Genomic DNA, 21,597 nt, shown 5'->3' with positions numbered 1-21,597 from the left:
TGATCAGTTTTCGATGTTTTTATTTCCTGTCCATTTTTTCTTCTGTGCACCACCTTCGTGCGACCATCCCGCAGCACTGAGCCGCAGATTAGCAACACACATTATTGATCGGCATCCAGTTGTTATTTTTTTTTAAAAATACTGTTAAAAAAGAATCAAATAAAAATGATAACGTTTAAATTAGTTGATAGGGATAGATTAGGGACAGTAAAAATATAATGTAGTAATTTGCTTATACTACAGTATTTTTTTACTAAAATATAATCAGATAATCAGATTGAGTGTCAGATAGTAAAGTGTAAAAAAAAAGAATCAAATAGGAATAATAAGTTAGCTGAGTTGATAGGGCTATATTAGGATCAGTAAAATTATACTACAGTAATTAGCTTATATTACAGTATTTTTAACTAATATATAATAACAATTAGCTTCAGAGAGTAAATTATAAAAATAAAGAACCAAATAAAAATAATACTTTAGATTAGGTCATAGAACTAGATTAGGGACAGTGTAATCCACAGTAAAAATGTACTTTAGTAATCAAGTTTAAACAACAGTATTTTTTACTAAAATATCAAAATCAGAGTCAGATAGTTTCAGATATTCAGTAATGATTTTTACTGATGTTTATTTAGTAATTGTAGTTTCAGGATTTTAGTGGAAAATTATTGTAGTATTTATACTATAGTTTTTTTCTACTTATATATAGAATCAGAATGAGTGTCAGATAGTTGCGGGTGCTCAGTATTTTTTTTTTTTAATGAGGTCCATTGAGTAATTATAATTTTAGGATTTTTAGTGGAAAATTGTTGTAGTACTTATACTACAGTTTTATCTGCTACATAGAATTACAGTTAGCGTAATTTACTTACGGTCGCTCAGTAATTATTCTTACCGTAGTCCATTTAGTTAGTTTTTTTACTTTACAAAATTTTTATATTCTCCTTTTCAGATTTAGATTTTTATATCTAGACTGTTTTCTTCTATTCTTTCTAGTCTTTATTTTTCTTTGCTCTAATCTAAATTTAATAAAAAAGATTACATCAAACACATATGTAAAAATGATTTTGTCATCCAACACACACACAACACACATACACATGAAAGATGCAACAGACACCCACACATACCCTGTGAAAAATAAAATGTCCCACTCATGATGAAGACTATATTCATATGAGGAGGCATACGCCTTTCTTCCCTCTGGCACTAATAGTGAGAAAAAGGAGGCATTCTTCCTTTATTTTTCCTTCTCCTTCGCCCATGTTAATGAACAATCATGTAGACCCCCAGGACAGCACCCACCATTAGTGATCCCCTATGTGTCTCATACCCTGAAGATACCTTATTTTGTGGCCCAATTAGGAATTGAATTTAACACTGCTGGCCTCACAGAAATTGACAATTCCAAAGTCTTTTCTATCAGAATTGTGTAAATCATATCGTGGCCCTATAATTTCTTGCCCAAAACCCCACTTTATCATTTGCTAACAGGACCCCCATAGACGCAGTCGAAATAATGAAATTTTGTGGCCCTGTCCTTCACATGAGTTAGTGAAAAAGCCCGACAGGACCAGTATGAGATGGGATAGTCCATGAGGGACAAAATGTGAACCTTAACGTTTACTGTGCTTTTGAAAAGTCTGGCAGATGTTTTTACCTGTTACAAGTGGAAGAAAATGGATTCTTGAGGAAACTTCTCTGGTTTGAAATAAACTGGGTGTCCTTTGGTTCATTTGTTACAGCTTCTGAAATGGAGGACTTGAACATTTAATCAGGGACACAATGTCCATGTAAAATGAGAGAGCGCTATGCAGCAGCAGCTTGTCCATGACTACCTACCAATAGGTTCCAACAATATATGGTAATGGCAGCAACTCCAAAGCTGTGCAAGGTTTATTTACACAGGTCCATAAACCAGACTGTGTACTGGGGTACAATAAGAACATAGGGGGTGTTGAGCTCTCTGATCAAGTCCCGCAGCCATATAGTGCCATACAGAAAGCTAAGGTGTGCTACAAACAGCTGGCCATGCACCTCATACAGATGGCAATGTATAACATGCATGTGCTAGACCGATCTACAGGCCAGACCATCAAATCCCTTCAGTTTAAGTAGGTAATGATCACTGCCCTAATATTTGTAAGTTAGGAAGTGGAAGGCCTCAGTATATCTGGAACTGAAGGTGCCCATATAGTACCAGGGTAACATTTCTCAGGTAAGGTCCCTGAAACTGCAAAGAGAGGAAGGTGGCAAAAAAGGTGCAAAATGTGGTACAGAAGGGGAATAATAAAGAACACCATTTTTTTTTTATTGTGACACCTTCCCCACAAACCTGGCCTGAGTATAAAAGACTGTTTCAAAGTCTACCACACATCCATGGACTACTAAATTATTTTCCGATTTAATCTAATTTGTTGCAGAATTTGATGTGCTCCACATAACTTATTTAAGCCAGTCTGTTGTATTCTATGCAATTTACATATATGCCAACCTGATGCATGCTACACAACTCACATATAGCAATCTCTACACAACTCACAAACGTCAGCCTGATGTATTCTACACAGCTTACGTATGCCAACCTAATGTACTCTACAGAACGTACATATGCCAGTCTGATGTATTCTACATAACTCTCATATGACAAACTGATATACACAACTTACATATATCACCATTATACAAAACTAACATACCTGGAAAACCAGACCTAAAACTACATTTCAAGACAACGCTGGATGAATTCCAATATAGGGTCACTTGTGGGAGTTTTTTTCTGTTTTGTCATTTCAAGGGCTCTGCAAATTTGTTATGATGTCCGATATTAATGCTAGCCAATTTTGCATTTTAAAAGTCAAATGGCGCTCTTTCCCTTCTGAGCCCTGCCGTACACCCAAACAGTAGTTAGCCACCACATGTGGGGTATCAGTGTACTCAGGAGAAATTGCATAACACATTTTATGGTCCATTTTATCCTGCTATTCTTGAGAAAAAAAAAATTTATGGGAATAAATATTTTTTATTTTCACGGCTCAACATTATCAAATTTTGTGAGATCATGATTTTTTACATAGTTACAAAATTAATTTCTTAAATGGGTTGTCTGGTCTTTCTCTATAATTTTTGTGTACCTAGGCTGCAGAATGACGAGCAGTTCTGGGTGCATATTAACAAACAATACCAATATACACGAAGAGTCTCGTGCCATAATTAGCATATGGAGGAAGCCATATACAGAATATTGATAGAACCTTGAAGAAAAATCTGTACGAAGACTTTGTAGTTGAAAATAGAGCCAAATTTTATTCAATACAAAAGACAACAATCAAAGTGATAAAAAACTTTTTCATAGAGACAGATGGTGATAATTACCAGATGGTACCCATATACCAACCTGGCACATATTGCATGTAAAAACCAGTCAAAGAGCAAAAAAACTACCCCAAACAGATGATCAAACAAAGGGGGAATCACTTAGCGTAAGGTTGTAACACCCAATGTCTGGAGTTGGATACTAAACTAGGTTCAATAGGTACGACTACAACCACTAGCACTATGCTTTAAATGTCCACTATTCATAACCACCTACAATATAACCACCGCTGAGTGCAAAGGGCCATCCATGTGGTGAGTGGTCATTCTAAGGGAACCCCGAGCTAACCACTGGGGCTATAGATGAAAGTGGAAAAAGTACCATACAAGAACAAAGTGATACATACCAAACACATGGACAACCATGTGCTAAGTGAATGAAAAGCAACTACTGACTGCTAAACAGTGCCCGGTGCCGGTAATGCTAAACAGACCAGCTACAAATGTACAAACGTGTCTCATTAGTGGCACAGGGTAACAAAACACACAGCAATATCGTACCTGAGGTATGGTATATGGGAGAGGAGCCCCGACCTATAGGTTTCGTGAGTCTTCTTCCGGGGCTCCCCCGGAAGAAGACTCACGAAACCTATAGGTCGGGGCTCCTCTCCCATATACCATACCTCAGGTACGATATTGCTGTGTGTTTTGTTACCCTGTGCCACTAATGAGACACGTTTGTACATTTGTAGCTGGTCTGTTTAGCATTACCGGCACCGGGCACTGTTTAGCAGTCAGTAGTTGCTTTTCATTCACTTAGCACATGGTTGTCCATGTGTTTGGTATGTATCACTTTGTTCTTGTATGGTACTTTTTCCACTTTCATCTATAGCCCCAGTGGTTAGCTCGGGGTTCCCTTAGAATGACCACTCACCACATGGATGGCCCTTTGCACTCAGCGGTGGTTATATTGTAGGTGGTTATGAATAGTGGACATTTAAAGCATAGTGCTAGTGGTTGTAGTCGTACCTATTGAACCTAGTTTAGTATCCAACTCCAGACATTGGGTGTTACAACCTTACGCTAAGTGATTCCCCCTTTGTTTGATCATCTGTTTGGGGTAGTTTTTTTGCTCTTTGACTGGTTTTTACATGCAATATGTGCCAGGTTGGTATATGGGTACCATCTGGTAATTATCACCATCTGTCTCTATGAAAAAGTTTTTTATCACTTTGATTGTTGTCTTTTGTATTGAATAAAATTTGGCTCTATTTTCAACTACAAAGTCTTCGTACAGATTTTTTCTTCAAGGTTCTGGGTGCATATTAGTAATTTCTGCCTAACAGTACCTGTATACACTAGCATAGATAAAGAGATCTTTAGAGAAAGTATTTCTAAATATCATTTATTATATGCTAATTAGTGCAGGGACTAGTCGCATGGGCATTAGTTGCCTTGGCTAGTTGACCCACATAGAATGTTAGCACGCCCGTATGGGCGTACTAATATGCTAATAAATGTGCAGCAAAGCCACGTATACCTCACTCTTGATGGTGACCGGCAGAGGATGGATGCACACTGTGCATGATCAGTAGTCTCCGTGACTTCCAATCATGCACTATAAACTAATGCCGTGTGTAAGCTTCCTGGCTTCAGTGAGGTATAGTGTGCATGATCAGAAGTATCGGAGACTCCAGATCATGCGTAGTGCGAATCCATCCTCCACCGGCCGCCATCAAGAGTGAGGTATGTACAGCGTCGCTGCTCATTCATTAGCATGTTAGGATGCCCACAGGGGCGTACTAACATGCTATGTGGGCCGACTAGCCAAAGGAACTAATGCCCTTGCCACTAGTCGCTGGTCCTGTTAGAATATAATAAGTGATCTTAAGAAATACTTTTTCTAAAGATCTCTTTATCTATGCTAGTGTATACAGGGACGGTCAGGCAGGAATTAGCAATATGCACCCAGAACTGCTCATGGTTCCAGGTGCATATTGCACCTGACAAGTTCCCTTTAAGAAAGGTGAAACTTCTTCTTTGTTTTTTAATATTGGAATTCACGATGTTCAAAACCAATGACAAAAGCAGTATAAGGTAAAAACAAGAAGTTCCAATAGTACAAATTCCTATAAACTGCTTCATATGAGTTGATTATTGTTCTGGTGAAAAATCAGGTAGGGCATCTGTAAAAGCCACTGGTATGTTGCTGAGTAAGTAATGAAAGAATTTTAATGATAGTCTTTTGTTTGGCAATCAATATGCAAAGAATGCCTCTTGTCTTAATTTTATTATTTTATATTTCAAAATGTTTATACTTGTATCTTTTATTTTCATCTCAGTTTTACACCATACTTTAGCCAAAATGTAAGATTGATGCATTAAATGATGCAGTATGCATTAGTGTAGCACTGCCATTCTAAAGCGGGCTTTACACGCTACGATATATCAAACGATATGTCATCGGGGTCACGTCGTAAGTGACGTACATCCAGCATCGTTTGACATATCGTAGCGTGTGACAGCTACGAGCGAGTGTGAACGAGCAAAAATACTCACCTTATCGTTGCTCGCTGACACGTCGCTCATTTTCTAAAAATCAAACGTCCGGTTGTTCATTGTTCCCGAGGCAGCACACATCGCTCCGTGTGACACCCCGGGAACGATCAACACGGCTTACCTGCGTCCCGCTGGCAATGTGGAAGGAAGGAGGTGGGCGGGATGTTACGTCCTGCTCATCTCCGCCCCTCTGCTTCTATGGGCCGGCCGCTGTGTGACGTCGCTGTGACGACGAACGTCCCTCCCCCTACAGGAAGTGGATGTTCGCTGCCCACAGCGAGGTCGTTTGGAAGGTAAGTGCGTGTGACGGGGGGTTACGACTTTGTGCGACAAGGGCAACAAATTGCCCGTGCCGCACTAACGATGGGGGCGGGTGCGATCACACATGCGATCGCACGAGAAATTGATACGTGTAAAGCAGCCTTAATCCAATCACATGTTTAAGGTCATATTTCAACATTAGTGTTAAAAAGTATCAACTCGATAAAAAACTATATTATATTATAAGCCCCACACCAAACTAAGCTAAAATAAGCTATAAGTAAACCAGCACATATAAAACTAAACACATATTAAGTAAGTTGTTCAAACAAAAAGTCCTAACAATTGTGACTTAAGAAAATTGGAATGCTCGAGAATATGCAAAAATTAATGTATTCCTTATTATGTTTCCAGTCTTGGTTTTGCACAGATATGGATTCAAATTAAGAAAAAGAAAATTGCTTACCAATTCCACATTCAACAATCAGACTAGTTCCCATAATCAATCTCCCATCTCCAGAATCTCGTACCCTTAACCTGTAAAATTATATTTTTCAAGAATGAAATCCAAGTTCTCCTTCAGCCTTTTTTTGTTAATTACCCAGTACAGCAAGTTATAGCAGAGTTTCATAGTCTCATACAGAAAAGAATTGCTGTCAGATGTTTTTTTTTTTATCTAATTAGAAAGTGCACATGGTAGATTCAGCGTGAAAGTAGCAAAGCCAGAAAGGAACACACACAGAAACAAGAAGTAAAAAAACAAGTGAATCAAACCAAAATATGTGTTAAACCATAGATTACTGAAAGTACTCCCTTTTTATTCTGATGACAACTTTCCACCTCCTTGACATGCTCTCAAGAAGCTTTATCAGGTAGTCACTTGGTATGGCTTCAAAACGGTCTTGAAAGAGTTCGCAGAGTTGCTAAGCACTTGTTGGTTGCTCTGCCTTCATTTTGTAGTCCAACTCATCCCAAACCATCTCAATTGAGTTGAAGTTGGATACTTGTGGAGGTCATGTTATCTGCATCACTTGATCCCTCTCCTTCATAGTCACAGAGCCTTTACGTAGAATATAGCCTGTAGGTGTGCTTTGGGTAATTGCAGCTAGACTAGCAGTAGTCCCTCCTCAAGTAGGGTATTGCCCCAGGGGGTGTATGGTGCCGTGGGCATCGGAAGAAGGAGTCCAGACAAGTATTCAGTGCAACTGGTTTTACTCACTTTTCTCAAGATGTTAACTGGTTGCCCGAGGCCGGCTGGTTTCGCCTCCAGGTCCCCTCGTCCCAGTGCCAGTCTGGTTATCTGGTACCCTCTTCCCATACACCTTTCTCTGGCAAGTGGGTCCCCGTGGCATGGAACACTGGGGGTCCCCGGTTTGTGGTTTGTCCACTTCTGTTCGCCTGACGGTAGCGTGAACCCTGTGAGGTTGGAGTCTCTGGTCCTTCCCTAGATCTCTCTTTGCTACTGAGTCTTCGGATTCTTTAGGGTCAGCAAGGTCCTTGATGGTCTCCTTTGCTGTGCAGGTGTTAACAGGCCGGCTTGAAGCTCTTTCCTGTCCTAGGGTCCTGTACCTCGTTGGTGCGTAGTTCTGGGAGTACTCCATCGTACTCCACTGACAACCACCTCTCCTGGGTACCAGGTCAACGTTAACCCAAGTCAGGGTGTCACTTCATTTCCACCTTCACTCCTCTGCTGTCAGACACTATCTACTGACTTAGACTGAGACTGACTTCCTGTGTCCCAACTACTACCCACAGTCTGCCCCTCCCACCTGGTCAACTAGTAGCCTGGAGTGGCTCCACCTCTAGGCGGCCATCCATGGTCCCACCATAGCTACGTACAATTGTATGGGGGATTGTTGGGGAAAACTGGAATTACCTGGGTTTTTGTTGGTACTGGCACTGAGGTTCTGGGTACCTGAGGGGGTAGGCCCTGCATCCTGGTGGGGATGTAGAACCTTATAGCACCGTGAGGGTCTCGGGGGCGCTACAATAACTGTTATGAACTTATTCTTATTCTGCAGAAGTGATACTTTCTGGTCTTCCTTTCCTTTTACAGTCCTTATCTGAGCTAGTTTCATCATAGTGGGTGATAAATTTTTGTGACTACACTTGAACATATCTTCAAAGTTCTGGTAATTTTAAAGATTGACTGACATTTTTGTCTTAAAATAATGATGAACTGTCTTTTCTCTTTAAGTGATTGACTGTTTTTTGCCAAATTGTGTAGAACAGTGCTGAGCCTTTGCCAAATTTGTGACAAAGGCTCAGCACTGAATGGAACTGTGTACCAATAGTACTTCTGTAAAACACACCTAATGGTCACAAAGTCTTTCTGAATGCCACTAATTTCTCAAATGAACTCTTGATGTAACCTACTTGTTCATTTGACGCTATTCCAGGTAACTACCTAATAAAGCTAGAAGGAATGCCAAGGGGTATAAGGCTGTCATCAGTTTAAAAAAGGTTGTTTGGGACATTGAGGAATCTAAGGATTAACACATATATTGGTTTCCTTTACATGTGTTTCTTTACTCCTTGCTTTCATATGTACTCCTCCCTTGTTTTGCTGCTCTTAATCTGAATTTACAATAGGCACATTTCATGAAGAACAATGAAAAACTTTGCATGAAAAAAGTATGTCCAAAATTTTGACCGAAACTGTAAAAGATGCTTGTCATCTTTGTAGGTCTAGGTGTGAAAAGATCATTAAAAAGATCTCTGTACTATCCCATGATATATGATTGTTGGCTGTAATAAGATCGCTCCAAAGCCTGTTTTTCAAACTAATTATCCTCAAATTTGCTAACCTGTAGTGGTACTGTAGTTCACCCACTACCTTAATAGCATTGGTCGTTCTTCCCTGCACCCGTTCTAGTTCAACTATATCTGCCTTATAAATTGGAGCCGAGAATTATACACAGTAGGGTACGCTCACATGAGCGTATAAATCGGACAAGTGCAATGTGAGAAAGTCTCGCATTGCTGTCTGCTCCATGTTAGACAATGCTGCAGCTCAGATCAGCGATTTTTTTTCTCAGCCCAAAACGGACTGAGGAAAAAAATCACAGCATGCTGCGATTGTCTGCGAGAGCCGTATCACTCGCACCCATTCAAGTGAATGGATGCAAGAGATACATTGGACAGCACTTAGATGTTATCCCAGTGCAGTGTGATATAGGCACAGACTGACAATAGAGGAGATGGTGGGATTAACCCCTCCCTCTCCTCCACAGCGCCCGCCCTCAGCTTCGCAGCTGTGACCCAATCTCAAGATCAGGTCACCATCGCATGACACTTGGCTCACGCTCGCAGCAGGGCCTAAGCTGGGGATCATTAGCATATGGCATCCGATGCTTTCGCATCGGATGCCATATGCTAATGTGTCTGCAGCCGTATTATAAGTGCGGCGGATGTAATGACTTAGGCCACTTTCACACTGCGTTACAACCTATGTTCACTGGCCCTGTCAGAACTTCCATCCGAACGCCCTCAAAATGGGCTTTGGACACATGCGCCGACAAAGCCATTGACTATAATGGTGCAGACGGTGTCACCATGTGCTCTGTCGTGCACCAATATTGGGTGTATACACTTTCTGCAGGTGGACACCCAGAGGTAGTAGACTTTTTATTGGTGTCCGCCTGCAAAAAGCATGTACGCCTGAAAATGGTGCACAGCAGAGCACATGGTGACTCTGCCTGCACCATTATAGTCAATGTCCCCGTTGGCACATACGTCCGAAACCCATTTTGCGATGGGTTCGGACCGAACCTCCAACAGGACCAGTGAACGTAGGTTATAACGTAGTGTGAAATCAGCCTTATCAAGGGGAAAAAAATATGTTCTTGTCATTCAATTCGAGAGTAATTCACTTTGATTTCCTGGTCAAATAGATTTTTTGAGTGTTTGTTTCCTGAAATGGTTTTGTAAAAATCCAGGTAGAGAAAAATCTAATTTTTTAAGCATTTCCTGATAGTGCCTAGTCATATTCTATCAATTCAAAAAGGTAAAAAAAAATGTTTTTGGGGAAAATAAAAATACTTTTACAAGACTATTCAAACCCACTTCAGGAAAAGAAAACCTCTTCCAAACACCCAGAAGGAACTGAAGAGGTATCTCCTTAGATATAGTTCCTGAACAGTGGATCTTAACGCCTAAAGTGACTCAGTCACCAGGCTTTTGCTACCCCATTTGAGAGCAGCATAATATAGAGACCGAGACCTTAATTCCAGGGATGTGTCACTTGCTGAGCTAAGAAAAAGACTGATGGCATATCCTAACTTTCTAATGTAAACAAATGCATACTGACCATGAAACATAGTAACAAAAAAGAGGCAGTTGGTCTACATAGTGCTAATATATGTGTAAAAATGAATATAGGAATATAAACATGCAATACTGCTATGAAAACATGTGACGATTGAGATACTAAACACACAATTGCCAGTTTTACATAAGCCCCACAGCCAATGGCAAGACAACCTCTTACTGTTTTTTGTTACTATAGTTCATGCTCAGTATACACCGGTTCACATTAAAAAATTAGGAAGTGCTATAAGTATTTTTCTTAGAATATAGTGTCATGCATTCTAATTGAGCACTTCTGTCCTTCACACTCAGGCAATTTTAATTTTTCATTAGCAGGTTCCTGTCAGCCCATAAATTGGAGGGGTTCTTTTTAACCCAAATAGAGGCATTAGAGCAGTCAGGGACCCAACAATAAGAGGTTGCCTTGGAGTTGGTCTCACATAAAATTGGCCATTTTTGTGTGCTAAATATCTGAATTTTGACGTTTTCCATACCAGTATTGCATGTCTATAATATACCCATATTTATTGTTCCACATATCTTAGCACTACAGAGTGCAACTGTCTTCTCTTTTTTGTCACTGTGTTTCATGCTCAGTTTGCCCCTGTTCACATTATAAAGTTAGGAAGTGCCATCAATTCTTTTCTTAGATTATAGGGTTATAGGGTCATGGCTTCTGATTGAGCACTCCTGTTTTCAACCTTAGGTGATTTTAATTCTTCATTAGCAGGTTTCTGTTTGTCCAGAAATTGAAGTTTTATTAACCCAAAGAGAGGCATTAGAGTTGGCAGGGAGCCAACATTAAGAGTATGTCCACACGCTACGTTATTGATTTGACAAAACAAAATGCACCCTTTGGCAGACTTGACAACTGTAAACACTGCGTTTGACAAAGTAATGCGGTGAAAATGTGGCGCCCCTAAGGCTTCAGTAGCCATAGAGTATTGCACCCAAATTTGGGTGCAATGCTAAACCCGGTTCCTGAGGAGGTCAGTCCTGGTTTCACTACATTACACACTCAAATACACACCAGGTTGCCCTGTTCACACCAGGGACTGGGCTAGGGTCGCTTAATAAAGGGGTCGCCGACAGAGTGGCATTTACAGGATGCTCTCAAACAGGGGCCCCATTCCCACTAGCTTAGGACCTGGGAGTGGGAGGTGCAGCCAGAAGTGGGAGTTAGGACACAACACAACAGTTTAAGAGGGTGATCCAGCAGGAGAGCAACGGAGCAGACGTACCTCACAGGTGCTCCGGTGGGAAGAAGGACGAGTTCACACGCTTGCCGTGGGGAGAGGGCATCTGCTCCCCTCAGAACTGGTGCCACACAGGGCAGCAGGACCATAGGGAAGATCATACTTCATGTTGGTTTTCTAGAATCTGCCTGGATGGGGAAAGTTTCAAGCTTCCCTGACAACACAGCGCCCGACAGCACAGTGCCAGAGAGGAACCGGGGCCTCGCATCAAGCCAGACCCCATATCAGAATTGTGGCACCTGCACATAGGGACAAGAGTACTACTTGTGAAAATCTGGGTCCTCATGTAGCTTCAAGCCAGGGAATCCACTGACAGGCACTTTAAGGAGGGAGCCAACCGAACACCACACCGGACTGATCTCTAAAGGGATTTGGGTTCGACGGAGTCCATCATAGCAAGTGACTGGTATTACCTTGGTGAGCGGCACCGCACAAAAGTGAGTAAACAACCTGGAACCACAGCCATAGACTCTGACTCTTTATTACCGGTACTGCCGCTCCGCGACGCCATTACTACTCCCCTCATCATCCTCCCTGGGGCCTGTTCTACCTGTGGGGAGCAATACCATCCCTGGGTACTTCTTCCATCCACCCCAGAGTACAGCAACAGCAGCGGCGGCCCATTCCCTGGCCGCATACCACAGGTGGCGTCACGACATTCACCTCACTACTATACCCATCATCTCTCCCCTGCCATCTTCTGTACTCCTCACTTGAGGGCAACGTAGCTGGGCCAGGCAGCCAGTGATGACAACAGTCGACGGCCCGGCGATGAGTAGGTTAAATATACCTGCCCCGTGCATGCATTTTTGATGCATTTACGATGTGTTTTCAATACCTTTTCAATGCGTTTCATTGCGTTTTTGTCAGTGTGTTTTTTAAAGGAGAAATAAAATATGATAGGATAGGTTAATTGATAGGTAGCTACAATAGATAGATAGATCGATAGATAGATAGATAGAAAAAAAATAGAAAGAATAGATAGAAAGAACATATAGAATAGATAGAAAGAACATATAGAAGAGATAATAAGAAAGAACAGGTAGAATAGATAGAAATAAATAACAGAATAGCTTGGTAGAGAGACAGCTAGATTGGACAGAATTCTTGGGGGGAAAAAAATGATGTGGGGTCCCCCCCATTTTTCATATCCAACTCAGGAACAGCAGCAGCTGCAGGCTGCAACCCTCAGCTGTCTGCTGTACCTTGGCTAATTATGAAAAAAGAGGGATCCCGCACTTTTTTTTTTTTTTAATTATTTGATTTATTTTAAAAAAATAAAAAAAATTAAATGGGGTGCCCCCATTTTTCTATATCCAGCCTAGGTGCAGCAGACAACTAGGGGCTAATATTATTAGGGCGGGAAGGGCCATCATTATTTGGCCCTTTCCAGCCTAACAATAAAAGCCCACAGCCGACCCAGAAGTGGCGCATCCATAAGATGCACCATTCTGGCGCTGTACCCGGCTCTTCCCATTTCCCTGGTGAAGTAGCAATTGGGGTAATAAGGAGTTAATGGAAACTCATAGCTGCCACTGAGCCCTAGATTAGTGATGTCAGTCGTCTATGAGACCCCACCCCATTCACTATTCTGTAAGTGAAAGTAAATAAACACATATACCCCCAAAATCCTTTATTTGGAATAAAATACAAAAAACACCCTCTTTCACCACTTTATTAACCCCAACACACCCTGCAGGTCTGTGAAGTAATCCACACGAGGTCCGATGATGATTCAGCTCTGCTACATCCCTGTCTTGTCGTAGCGAGCGTCATAGAGCATAACTGCCCACTAACAGCAGATAGAGACAGAGACGCGCAATGAGAATGAACTCAGGTAAACCTTTAACATCAATGCTGCCACACAGGCAGTAGTGCAGTGCCCACAGTTGTGACGTCGGAGGTTCAGCCGAGTTCATTCTCATTGTGTGGCTCTGTCTCTGTGTCACAGCCTGATTTGCGGTCACAGGTGAAGAACTCCAGCTGTGACCGGAAATTACCTGAGTAACGGAACCGCTGATCGCACTGCTGACTTCAGTCACTTGGGTGATTTGCTGTCACAGGTGGAGGACTCCAGCTGTGGCAGCGGCTAACCTGAGTGACGTCACCGCTGATAGCGTGACTCACTTCAGTTGCTGTGTGGAGCTTATAGCAGGCAGTCTTATTCTATGCCGCTTGCTGTTAGTGTCAGATTCAAATGTAACAGTCCTGGAAGTGTCGTGAGACCTAGTGTGGATTACATCGGACCTGGAGGGGTGTTTGGGGTGGTTAATAAAGTGGTGAAAGAGGGTGGCTTTTTTATTTTTTATTTCAAAAAAAGGATTTTTCGGTGTTTGTGTTTATTTACATTCACTTACAGATTAGTGATGAGGGGGAGTCTCATAGATGCCTGCCATCAGTAAGCTAGGACTTAGTGGTAGCTATGGGCTGCCATTAACTCCTTATTATGCAGATTACCACCACACCAGGGCAATCGGGATGAGCCGGGTAAAGTCCTGGGACTGACGCATCTAATGTACGCTGCAATTCAGGGCAGGTATGGCTGATATTTTTAGGCTGGGGGGTCCCAATATTGTGGGTCTTCCCAGCCTTAGAATACCAGCCCCCAGCTCTGAGGCTTTATCTTGGCTGAGTATCAAAATTGAGGGGGACCGCACGCCGTTTTTTTCTTATTTATTTATTTTACTGGACGATATAGGCCCGCACACCGGTGGCTGTAAATGGTTGCAGTCAGATAGCTGTCACTCAGTGTGGAAGCATGTCTGACTGCAACTAATCATAGGCACTGGTGAGCGGGGGAATCAGTGAATATGAAATGAGCCTAGAGAGCGGCCGGCACTACCAGAAGCAAGAGACCCCGAAGGAGCAATGTGACAGCCTCGCCGCGCCGTTTCGGTGATCAGTGAGTATGAAGCAGAGATAGACAGACAGAGAGAGAGAGAGAATGGAAAAAAGTTGGTGACCTGCATTTTTGTTTACAAGAACAGATCCAAAACACAACTAAAATGCAGTGCAAACGCAAAGCTAAACATTTTGGTTGTGTTACCCTAACCCAAAACGCAATGAAGAAGTGACATGCTGCTTTTTTTAGGCAACGATTTTGACAAATATTTGTCAAACAAAACACTGCCTGAAAAAAAGCAATGTGTGCATGGAATTTCTGATTTATTATTGACTTTGCTGGGGAAGCAAAACGCATGCATTTTGTCAATGACACAGTGCAGTTTAAAATGCAACCAAAAGCAGGAAAAAACTCAATTTGAACACATGACCTAAGAAGTTACCTTGGCATTGGCTGTTGGGCTCACATAAAACTGACCATTTTTGCGTGCTAATTATCTCACTTTTAATATTTTTTCCATAACAGTATTGCATGTCTATATGTCTATATTCCTATATTCATTGTTACACATATCTTAGCACTACAGAGTGCAACTGTGTCTTTTCTATCACTTACTGAGCTGTTTGCTGTCATTTTGATAAAATCATAATAAGGTTCATTTTTGATACATCATGAAAGCTGCATAAAGTAACATTGCCTACTTATATGGATCATGTAATTATGGATGTCACATATATCTGGTGACAAGTCTTCTTTCATAGATCAATAAGATGAGGGAATGTGCAGTTCTTGTAATTTTTTTCTCTCTGAAGTGGGATGAATGTACCTTTTAGAAGCTTGATGATTAAGCAATGTTAAAATCGGGTGTGGTAACCAGTATATCTTGATTTTTCCCTGCATTAAAATCATGCTTGGAATATCCTGGCTATGATATGTGGCACACCTTAAAACATTGATTCCTCTCAAATGCTCATTATCAACTGTTGCTTAGAATTTACAAACTTTTTACTTATTTTTACAATATTTATTTTATTATAGATATTTTTAAACGAAAGATGTCACAATTTTACAAAACCAATTAAATTAGTTGAATAATTTTCATTTAGTAAACCTGATTATCATACATTATTATGCATTTTTGTAGAAGAATATTCAAGATCATATTCATCATATTCAGGATCATGCCTAAATTTTGCTGTGAACAAATGAGCTTTTTACTAATTTGAATTTATCTTTACCCCCTTCCCCCAGCCTGTTTTTGCCTTTCTAACCAGCCAATCTTTTTTTTTTTTTTTTCATTTTTGACAAGTGTTACTTTAAAGTGGTAAAGTGTGGTCGATATGATTTCCTTTTATTTATCAAAAATTTGACAAAAAAATTAGAACATTTTGCACTTTTTAAACTTTGAAATTTTACACCCTTAAACCAGATATATCACACAAAATAGTTAATAAATAACATTTCTCACATGTCTACATTACATCAACGCCATTTTTAAAACTTTTTGTGTTAGGAAGTTAGAAGGGTTAAAGGTTTATCAGCAATTTCCCAGTTTTCAAATAAAATTTACAAAACCAATTTTTTTTAGGGTTTTGGGGTCTAGGTGACAGAAAATACCATGTTAAAAACTGCACACATCAAAGTACTCAAAATCACATTCGAGACGTTTATTAATCCTTTAGGTGGTTCACAGGAATTGAACAAATGTGGAAGGAGAAAATGAAACTTTAACTTTTTTCCACAAAAATATTGCTTTCGCCCCAAATTTTCAATTTTCATAAAGGAAAAAGGTGAAAACGGACCTTAAAATTTGTTGTGTAATTTTTTATGAGTACACAGATATCCCATATGTGGTCTAACTCGACTTTTTGGTTGCATGGCAGGACTAGAATGCAAAATGTGGTGGAATATATATAGAGGACACTATGTCGCGTTTCCACAGCTCCTGAGGTGCCTAAACAGTGGAAACTCCCTTCAAGTGACCCCTCTTTTTAAACTACACCTCCCCAAGGAATTTATTTAGAAGTGTAGTGAGCACCTTAAAACCCCCAGGTGTTTCACAGACTTTTGTAACGTTGAGCTGTGAAAATGAAAGCAGAGGGTTTACATATTGGTTTTACCCAAATTTTTCATTTTCATAAGAGTAACAAGAGAAAATGAATATTGCAATTTGTTGTGGAATTTCTCCTGAGAATGCCAATACCGTGGTTGAAAATTACTTTTGAGGCACAGTGCAAAATTAGGGAGAGAAGGAGAACCATATTGGAATGCAGATTTTGCTGGAATGATTTGGGGTACCTTATCAAAATGGCAGAGTTCATAACATACCAGAAAAGCAGAACCCCCATAAGTGACCCACCTTTACAAACTACACCCCTCAATTAAGTTATCTAGGGGTGCAGTGACCATTTTGACACCACAGACGTGTCACAGAATTTTATACCATTGGATAGTGAAGAAAAAAATGTTTTTTGCAGGATGGGTTGATATTTTCATTGGTGCAATTTTCGGACACAAGTTTTAGATCCCTTTCTATTCCAATTTTTGTGAGGCAGAATGAATATGAAACAGCAAGTTAGATATTGTTTTTTTAAGGGGGGCTTATGCTATTCACCATGTGGTAAAGTTGATAAGACAAAATTCTTTTTCGGATCAGTGCGATTACAGCAATACTATATTTATATATTTTTTTTATTTTTGCTGCTTTTACACAATAAAAACAATGTTATTGAAAAAAATAATTGTTTGTGAAAAGCTATATTCTAAGAGTTATCTTTTTTTATTTTTCCTCTCACTAAGTAGATTGGGGGCTTGTTTTGGGGGCTTTTTTGGGTCTCCCCAGCCTGAGAATACTAGCCCCCAGCTGTCGGGTTTTATCATGGCTGGGTGTCAAAATTGGGGGGGACTGCATGCCAGTTTTTAAAAATTATTTATATATATATATATATATATCTATATATATATATATATATTTTTTTTTTTTCACCTGTTTGTTTTTTAAGAAAGCCGCATGCAGTTTCTCTTATTTTAATACACAGCCAAGATAAGCTCACGGCTGTGATTGGAAGCAGTCATCAGACATGCTGCCACTCAGAGTGGGGGCACATCTGACTGCTACCAATCACAGACGCCAGTGGGCGAAGAAAGCAGTACATATGTAATGAAGGAAATGAGTGGCAGCAGATGTGAATGAGCGGCCAGGAAGCAGTTACAGCTATGCCGGAGCTTCAGTAAGTACAGTCCGCTTGCTCCTATCTCCCAATCCTTTCTACCACTATTTTTAATTGCTGGAATCTGGTCAACATAGACTTATATGGGGACTGGCATCTAGCCAGATATCTGGGACCAAATCTGGCTGGAACCGGGGTTTTTCCTTAATCCAGTTAGACCCGCCAATCCCCGTTATCTGAAAGTCCGCCCATAACTGATCCCATGTTATTCAACTTTTTGGGGGCAATATAATGAAAAAGCATTGTTTTTTGCCTCTTTTTTCTTTTATACTGTGTTCACTTAAGAAGTTAAATAGTGTGACAGTTTTATAGATCGGATTGCTTCAGATGCAGAGATACCAAATGTGTGCACTTTTTTTGTTTTTACATAAATATATATATTTTTATTGGTATTATTTTTTTGTCATTTATTTTGCGATTGTTTAGAATATATTTTTAAAAACTTCCACTTTTTTCACTTTTTTACTACTTTTTGCTTTTTTCCTATATGGGACTTTAAATTTTCTTACCGTGATCACAAGTGTAATGCCATGTAAAGCACATGCATTGCAATGTATTACACCTGTCAGTGTGACACTGACAGAATGCTTTTTAGACCATTCTCTTGGCATTGTCAAACAGCTTGTGAATACATCACAGGGGTGCCAATCAGGTTGCAGGACACTCCCTTGTTTTCCCTTCTAAATGCTGTGTGATTGCTATTGATCGCGGCATTTAGAGAGCTGAATAGCCAGGGTCAACACAGGAACCGTGTCTGGCTGCGACGGCTGGAGCTTGGTTATCACTAATGCTGCCCTCCCAGCTTATGTGCCAGCATAATTGCCATGGCATATCTATATGTCATAGATCGCAAAACCTCTTTCTGACCATGACGTATCATGAAAGGAACAAAAAATGTGTCTTGTGACATCTTGCTTTAAGACACATTTCCCTTGAAATGGGGTTCCAGTCAAATCACTCATCATGGCTCATGTCTTTCACTGATTCTAACCAGAGGCAGATCTACATTTTCTGACAATCTAAGCAAAATTTCATTTTTACTATATACAACTGTGACATGCGACTTCCATATTTAAAGTCACGTGCTAACTATCTTCTGCTCATTTTAGTGAAATACTATAATCCCTGCTTCATTGAAAGAAACAGGAAGAGAAGTTAGTTGGCATATGACCTTAAGTATAAAAATTGCATATGAGTGGTCATGTGATGACATCTGAAACTGGCAAGCAGAATCCTGACAGTTAATATATTAAACACTGTTAGGTTTGGGAATGCTACAGTGCTTAATTTTTACAATAAAAGGGGTTGTCCAGGGTTGTGCAATACAAGATAATTGAGCAATGCAGCACATGTCTAGTTGGTGTGACCACATATTCAAATTGCATACTTGTGTTTACATGACCTATCATAGTTACATATTTACATAGTTACTAAGGTTGAAAAAAGGTTGAAAAAAGACCTAGGTCCATCTAGTTCAACCTTCCTCCACCAGTTCTACATTTGGTCACTAAGTCATTTATAACCAACAATGTTGTGTGTACTGAGGAAATCATCCAGCCCTTTTTTGAAAGCTGTTATAGTATCTGCCATTACTACCTCTTGTGGTACGGTATTCCACAGTCTGACTGCTCTATCTGTAAAGAACCCTTTCCTATTTAGCTGTTGGAATCGCTTTTCTTTCACTCGCAGTGAGGGCCCCCTGGTGCTTAGTATTGTCTTCGGAAGAAATAAGTCATGTGCCAGTCCTTTATACTGACCACACATGTATTTATACATATAAATGAGATCTTGTCTGAGACGTCTTTTTTCTAAGCTAAACATTAGAGTTGAGCGCGGTTCGCGGTTCGAGGTTCTCCAGTTCGGGGCTCGAGTGATTTTGGGGGCTGTTCGAGATCGAACTAGAACTCGAGCTTTTTGCAAAAGCTCGATAGTTCTAGATACGTTCGAGAACGGTTCTAGCAGCAAAAAGCACGGCTTTTTACAGCTACAGTGTGCAGGAGCCATCGCTGGCAGCCTGCCACAAGCTGGTAACCAAGATAAACATCGGGTATCCAAGCAAAGCGCTTTGGTTAGTAACCCGATGTTTATTTTAGTTACGTGCAGGAAGCCCACACTTCCCCGCTCAGCTCACTCCGCCCCCTCCTGCACGCGGCATGTACACATACATACACACACACACACACACACATATATGGTCCCGCTCGGCTTACCTGCGGTGATGAAGTCCCGCCATCCCGACCTCAGCGCTGTCACTGTCCTCCATGGCCGCCGCTTGTCACATCACCTCTCGCTTCCGACCCGAGACTGACTAGCGGTGACGTCACGGGCCTCTCGCGATATTTGGCTGTGAAGGCGCCGGTCATTGAACTCAGTGACAGGGGCTGTCAGTGTGCTGGAGATCAGCGCAGGTAATGTACCTCGCTGACAGCAGCACTTGTCATCCCCTGCAGTGACCTGGGCTGACCCATTGATGTTAGCTCAGGTCACTGCACTGCTCTCCCAGCCAATGGGGAACATCCTGCTCTTCATTGACTGGGACAGTGTGGATCGTCATGGCAACCCCTTGGATTACAGCAGACCTGGATTTGTTTTTCATTCTAATAAATTGGTTAAAGAGGGAATGTATTGGGGAGTGTTTTTTCAAATAAAAATGTGGTTGTCGTCTATTTTTTTTTATTACTGACTGGGTTGGTGATGTCGGGTATCTGATAGACGCCTGACCTCACCAACCCCAGGGCTTGATGCCAGGTGACATTACACATCTGGTATTAACCCCATATATTACCCCGTTTGCCACCGCACCAGGGCGCGGGATGAGCTGGGGCGAAGCACCAGGATTGGCGCATCTAATGGATGCGCCACTTCTGGGGCGGCTGCGGCCTGCTATTTTTAGGCTGGGGAGAGTCCAATAACCATGGACCTCCCTAGTCTGAGAATATCAGGCCCCAGCTGTCTGCTTTACCTTGGCTGGTGATCCAATTTTTGGGGACCCCTACGTGTTTTTTTTTTAAAATTATTTATTTAATTTAAAATAACAGCGTGGCGTGCCCTCAGTTTTGGATTACCAGCCAAGGTGAGGTTGCCAGCTGTGGTCTGCAGGCTGCAGCCATCTGCTTTACCCTAGCTGGCTACAAAACTAGGGGGAACCCTACGTCATTTTTTTTTTCATTTTTTTGGCTAAATACAAAGCTAAGCACCCCTTAGTGCCACATGAAAGGCACCAAAGGGTGCTCCACTTTTTCTCCATTTTTTCTCCACTTTTTCTCCATTTTTTCTCCACGTTTTCTACATTTTTTTCTCCACTTTTTCTCCACTTATTCTCCACTTTTTCTCCACTTTTTCTCCACTTTTTCTCCATTTTTTCTCCACTTTTTCTACATTTTTTTCTCCATTTTTTTCTCCACTTTTTCTCCACTTTTTCTCCATTTATTCTCCACTTTTTCTCCACTTTTTCTCCATTTTTTTCTCCACTTTTTCTCCACTTTTTCTCCATTTATTCTCCACTTTTTCTCCATTTATTCTCCATTTTTTCTCCACTTTTTCTACATTTTTTTCTCCATTTATTTCTCCACTTTTTCTCCACTTTTTCTCCACTTTTTCTCCACTTTTTCTCCATTTATTCTCCACTTTTTCTCCACTTTTTCTCCATTTTTTTCTCCACTTTTTCTCCACTTTTTCTCCATTTATTCTCCACTTTTTCTCCATTTATTCTCCATTTTTTCTCCACTTTTTCTACATTTTTTTCTCCATTTTTTTCTCCACTTTTTCTCCACTTTTTTCTCCACTTTTTCTCCACTTTTTCTCCACTTTTTCTCCACTTTTTCTC

This window comes from Anomaloglossus baeobatrachus, chromosome 1 (assembly GCF_048569485.1).
Source record: "Anomaloglossus baeobatrachus isolate aAnoBae1 chromosome 1, aAnoBae1.hap1, whole genome shotgun sequence".
NCBI classification, from domain to species: Eukaryota; Metazoa; Chordata; class Amphibia; order Anura; family Aromobatidae; genus Anomaloglossus; species Anomaloglossus baeobatrachus.
This window is presented reverse-complemented; position numbering follows the sequence as displayed.